The 6,525-nt window shown below is 34.7% G+C and overlaps 1 long non-coding RNA gene across 1 annotated transcript; it reads left to right on the forward strand.

The window, feature by feature from the left end:
• Positions 1-243: 243 nt before the first annotated feature.
• On the forward strand, positions 244-5,148 carry LOC107803023 (uncharacterized). Its single transcript, XR_001651936.2, has 4 exons — positions 244-353; positions 3,559-3,757; positions 4,315-4,479; positions 4,833-5,148. It is a non-coding gene; the product is annotated as an uncharacterized LOC107803023 (long non-coding RNA).
• The last annotated feature ends 1,377 nt before the right edge of the window (positions 5,149-6,525 follow it).

Raw genomic sequence — 6,525 nt, forward strand, 5'->3', positions numbered from 1 at the left:
CATCATTTTTTTTCATGTTCAGTTTTTATTTCGAATTTTCAATTCAAAACACCTCAAAACTTCACCAAATAATCCTAAAATTGAGATTCAAGCTCCTTAAGTATACCCAATCTATTCTAATAACACTCATTCAAAAGAAAGCAAAAATATAATTTTTTTTGTTATAAATAGTTAATTGATTAATATTAGTAATATTTTATGAATTGACCAATTTTTGTATGGAACCTGTCATAAATGGACACACTGGTATATATATACTTTTTGGTTCCCTCTCAATTTCTCAAATATAAAACCCATCCTCCTGTTAGGTTGTACGAACAGTCAAGCGCCATTAGCGTAACACAATAAATCAGGTTTGCGTTTTTACATTCTGCTAATTTTTTTTGTTTTGTGAAATCATGTTTCCAGCTTCAAATTTCGTCCTCAATACATTGATTTTGGTGCTTGTAATGTAAGATTTAGTGGCATTTTATTACGTTTATTTTTTGCATTAATTAATTGTTCCTCCTTTTTGTTTGACAAAAAGAACTGTCTGTTTTCTTCTTTATTTTTCTGCTTTCATATACGAACTATTTGGTTTATAATTTGTAGGAACATAATTCTTTGTGACCTAAAGGCTTGAGTTGAGTTTAATTGGTGTCAAAATCGGATATTGAGTTGTTTTTTTTTGTTTTGTGGGGTTCATTTTAAGCTTCAAAATTTATATGCATTTTATTTGTAGAGGTTGATTTGGGCTTGAGTCCATATGGTGTCAGCAAGATGATAATAGTAAGAGTAACAAGAAGGTAAAGTGAAAATAGTACTACCATAAGAGACTAAGAAATTAATCTACTTCGCACCTTATTAGTTGTTGTAGCCTGTAGGGTAACCATTTCCTTGTACCCTCAAGCTCACTCTCTCCGCCAGTGAATTCGTATGCTGAAGTTTGGACCGATTTCCAATCGTTTTTTCCTTCTAGCCCATTGCACAAGCCACGACCTCTACAGAGGTTGAGATGGTTGGAATTTCCTACGGAGCAGGGGCGGAGCTAGAGTGTCAGCTAGAGGTTAGGTCGAATCAAGTAGCTTTGGTTCAAACCATGTATTTGTCTTAAATAACCCATAAAATAAAATATATATAAATTATTATTTTAGAAACCAGTAACTTAAAAGGATTAGAATCCCGAAATCATAAACTTTAAATTCTAGCTCAACCTCTGCTATGGAGATCTCCATAATGTTAGTGTTTCCTAGGTGCAACGATTATGCTGACTGAGAAGGCTAAAAGTGGATGATGTAGATTTTTAGTCACATGGAGGATGTTGTCATGAAAATAAATAATGACTTAGGTAAGAGTAATACAAAATGAAAGCTAAAGGATCCTATAAGCAATATCAAATTCTTGGGATTAAGGCTTAGTTATTGTTGTTTATGCTGACAGGAGGTTCAGTGTTTATTAGGAGCTTTTAGTCGATTAGAGACTTGTGATCAGTGTTGTGATAATTGTTGGGTTCAGGAATCCTGTAGTTTTAAAGAATTCTATTGCCTTAGAGGCCTAATTCTTTACCGGTGATACCTATTAAAAAACATTATTTACCAGTGTTGAAAATAAACAGTCTCTCTGCCCTGCCAGGGTAGGGGTAAGGTTGCGTACATCATAACCTCCCCAGGCCCCACTTACGGGATTATACTGGGTTGTTGTTGTTGAAAATAAACGATTCAAAGAGAGGCATGACATAGAGATGATCATATGGCTGACCAAACTGGTAATGAAATTAAGGCGCAATCGGTTCATTAATTGATCGACTAGCCATTGATGTTTGGTAATCTATAGGATAGAGTGAGCTAAATAATGCTCTCGTATAAGATCTAAACAAAGCCTTTTTCTTAAGTTATGCCCTAATAAAGCTATAAATCTCTGTTGATCACAGAACATTAAAGAATCATCAACTCATGTCATTGTGGATGCTATTATAGGCCTTTCTGCAAAATGGTCATGCTGAACAAGTATGATAAATTATATGAAGCAAGTTTAGTAGGCATTCGGACGTGACTCAACCAAATATTATTTAAAAAGGTAGCCCGGTGCACTAAGCTCCCGCTATGCGCGAGGTCCGGGGAAGGGCCGGACCACAAGGGTCTATTGTACGCAGCCTTACCCTACATTTTCTGCAAGAGGCTGCTTCCACGGCTTGAACCCGTGACCTCCTGGTCACATGGCAGCAACTTTACCAGTTACGCCAAGGCTCCCCTTCCCAACCAAATATTATTTGCAATATTGAAATGTTATTTACAAATGGATTTCTATTTTACAGTTTTAGTCCACTATTTCAACCTCAACTTGAAATAGAGAATTTGAAGTTGAAGACTTTTGTAGTAGTATTTCAAGAAATAATTAACTCTCAAAACTTTAACTATTTTTTCAATTGAAATTCATGTCCGAACACAGTTGATTCAACTTTCAAATGCTCTTCTTGAACTTCAACTTGAAGCACTCATTTTTCAATTTTAACCAAATTTTATCCAAACATGCATAAAACTTTCATCCTCTTTATTTGAAGGTGAAGACCAGCCTCCAAAAGGAAATATTCTTAATTTGAGAATCCAACTATATTATGTCGGTATGGTCCTAGATTCCTGGTCAACTTTTGGAAGGGCTTCCATTTCTTGCTTCCCTGAAGTACACTACTCATTCGACATTTTCTTTGCTGTTGCAAAACGAAATGTAACACTATTGCTTTTATCATATCGGAAGTGGCAAAGTTTTGAATCCATGTCTAGAAATAAAAAATAGTCGAATGATTTTGCACCCATGATTTGCTTCAACATGAGTTGATGGTTAAGTTTGGACTACTTTTTCTCTTTTGTTAATTCGTTGGAGTTTATGTTTACACATTGTGTACTATTTCTCGAAGAAAGAAGCAGAATTTTTAATTTGTATGATTCCATGAAAGCATGTACCAGACCTGTTTTTTCTTCAATTTTCTTTTTGTTTTCCTGTTTGCAAAGAAACATGAAAACTATTATCTTGTAAAATTTCATGAAAGCATAACCCCCCCTCCCCCCCCCAACCCGCTCAAAGAAAGGAAAGTTAGTCTTTTTCACCAAAAGAATGGTGCTTTGAAACTTAAATAGCTTTGGATAAGAGCTTAACTTGATTCAAGTAGTAGACGCTTTGAAATCTCAGTAGTATTCTCGAGTTTCTGCAAATTTAGTTATTTGCCCAGGAAGAAAAGAGACAATGTGATTTCCTTAATGAAATCCTAGTCAATGCAGATGTGAATGTATCAGTGTGCTATTGATATAATGAAAAGACTATATCTACCGGCTCTTTTATGTAACTCTATTTGGTACTGAGCTTAAATAATGCTCGACCTTCTGCAAATTTAGTTATTTGCCCAGAGAGAACAAAGAAGAAAAAGTAATATATGAATACCTTCATGAGACCCCAGTCAGTACAGGTGAATATATGAACATGCTATTAATTTGATGAATAAACTACATCTGCATGCTCTTATATGAACTTTTGTTATCTCTTATTATCTGGTACTTAGTGCGTTATCTTGCTTCATTTTTTCAGGTTGAGACGTCAAAAACATGGCTAAGCATCATCCTGACTTGATCATGTGCAGGAAGCAGCCAGGAATAGCTATTGGGCGTCTTTGTGAGAAAGACAGGGATGGTTGTCCTAAGATAGTCAATCTTGGAAGTGCTAAAACTGATCTGTTCTATGAGCGTAAAAAATATGGTTTCAAGAAAGAATCAGACAATATACATTGGTAAATAAATTTTTTGGTAACCACATTTAACAAAGGGTAGCATTGAATCCATATTTTGTTGCTACCTGTGTCTGTTAGTACGAGTTGGTATACAAGTTCACCAATAAAAAATAATTGCGCGTAACCATGATTTTGACATAAAGGACAGGTCACATGTTATAGCGTGTTATTTCAATAGAATTGTACCTTGTTGTTGGAATTTGGTTGACGATACTAAGCTCGGATGGTTACAACTAGAGAACCGGGAAAGAAAATAGTTAAAAAATGAAAAAGTAGATACGCACAAGTATGTGCTGTTTTCAGGAGAGAAGAAGAAGGTGCTTTGTTCTGTTAGCTATTATCTGGTATAGCTGCTTAGTATACTCATTTCCACTTTCCCATTTGCATGCAATATTTAACGATTTCTTCTAATTAAATGTTTTTCAAACACTTATTTACACAATTTCAGCAAATATTTGACATGTAAATTGGCATATAATGACTTTACTTGATCAAAAAAAATGTAAGCAGTTTGAAAATGTAGTATCCAAATAACCAATCTGTTTTTTGATCTCAAGGAAAAAAGGATAAGAGTTGGAGGGATGGAGCATTAAAGCTCCTGCAAACAAAAACAGAAGCTAATATCAAGCCTTAAAGGGAAGAAAGAAAGGAACTGCAAAATAAAGGGGACATTACGCTACAGGGAAACAAACAAATCGTGAAAGATTTCTATTGGGCTCAAGGTAAAAAAGAAAAAAGAAAATTTTCTACAGCTTTAGCTGTGATTATCCTTTGATCTGTGTAATTACGTTGGGTACTGAAGGTTTAATACCAGCGAGAAGTATTATAGGCAACAGCGTTATTCAAGTTTCTTCTAGATCACAAGGTTAAGGAGATTGAAGAGTACAATGATAGACAATACAAACGCCCTTTTATTAGAAGATAATGGACTAGTCTAAGTTAACTGTAGCATGGTAGATAAAAATTGACGAATTGAGTATTGAACATTTGATTTAGAGGGTTGGGTAATCTAAATTAGTTACTAATTATTCTTAACAAAGGATATTAATACGAGATTAATGTGATGTGATTATAGATTGATCGGAGAAAGTTGTACAGATTGCTCGAGGTGAAGCGTTTGGTAATTCGACACGAGTACCGTGAGTAGTAATCTTACCGCAATTTGTGTTTTCATAACCTGCATGGTTTATACATTATTTTGAAAATAAAATGTGTTACCGAATGTTTGAAATTGCATGTGGGACAAGTCATTTACTTGATATGTTACTGAATAATTTACTTGAGAGGTCTATAGTTATTTAAAATGTTCTTACTGTTACTACTGTTACTTGAGATATGATTACCGTTACCGAAATATAAGAATTGAAATGCCTTGTACTATTATGAAAATGCTTTCATGTAAATATTTATTGTTTACAAAGAAAAGTATAAATGGGGGGAGATTTTGAAGGATCCCGTAGCTAACGGCGGATTCGGTAGACCTGGTGCACCTTGTATTTACAGATTATTGATTACAATTATTATTGAATTTTGACAAGATTAATGTGAACTAGTGTGAACATTTGAAGCCTCCTTTTATGAAGAAATTGGTAGATGCATTTTTCATGCATTTACATTGCATGTTCACACTTAATATGATGTCATGCATGACATTATTAAGGTCATTTCCCTTCTATAAATAGCAAGGGTTTTGTTCATTTGTAAACATCTCTCACTTGCCTTCTTATCTCCTAAGGCATTTGAATCTTCTTTCTCTCTTGTAGTATTTCACTTGTATTTTTGGAGTGAAATAAATTTGAGTTGATTGTGTCCGAGGACTAGGCAAAAATCAAATTTTGCCGAACCTCGTTAATTTCTGGTGTTCATTTTATTATTGTCTCATTTACTATTTATTAGCTACCTTTAGATATAGTAGTTGTGATTTAATCACTCTCTATATATTCGGCTTCCGCAACAGGTAACCCCTAGGACCCATATCTTAGTATGCTCTGTGGTTGCAGCATAGTCTGAACTTCCACATCAGAAAAGAATTACTTTGGTGTTCTGTACTGTCAGCAAATAAATAGTATTTGTAGCAAAATGGGAGATAATAAAAATGAAGAGTCCACATCGGGTGTCAGTAATACGTCGTTGATATCTTCGCGTATGACAAGAATTATGTCAAACACGAAATTTGCAGTTGAAATTTTTGACGGGTCAGGACATTTCGGGATGTGGCAAGTTGAGGTTCTTGATGTCCTTTTTCAACAAGGGCTAGATATTGCCATAGAAGAAAAGAAATCAGACAATATCGAAAAAGGAGATTGGAAGATTATCAACTGCGTTGCTTGTGGTATCATTCGATCTTACCTCGAAAGAGAACAAAAGTATCCACACACAAAAGAAACTTCTGCAAGTAAATTGTGGAATGCGTTGGAGGATAAATTCTTGAAGAAAAACAGTCAAAATAAACTTTACATGAAAAAAGGCGGTTACGCTTCACATATATTTCTGGTACTACAATGAATGATCATATCACCAGCTTTAATAAGTTGGCGACAGATTTGCAGAATATGGACGTGACTTTTAGTGATGGAGATATGGCCTTAATGTTATTAAGTTCACTTCCCGATGAGTACGAGCACCTCGAAACTACTCTACTTCATGGGAATGATGAAGTGTCTCTCAAAGAAGTTTGTTCTGTCTTGTATAGCTATGAACAAAGAAAGAGAGAAAAACAAAAGAGTGGAGAAGGAGAAGCACTGGTCATGAGAGGTCATTCTCAAAAT

Source organism: Nicotiana tabacum, chromosome 18 (assembly GCF_000715075.1).
Source record: "Nicotiana tabacum cultivar K326 chromosome 18, ASM71507v2, whole genome shotgun sequence".
NCBI classification, from domain to species: domain Eukaryota; kingdom Viridiplantae; phylum Streptophyta; class Magnoliopsida; order Solanales; family Solanaceae; genus Nicotiana; species Nicotiana tabacum.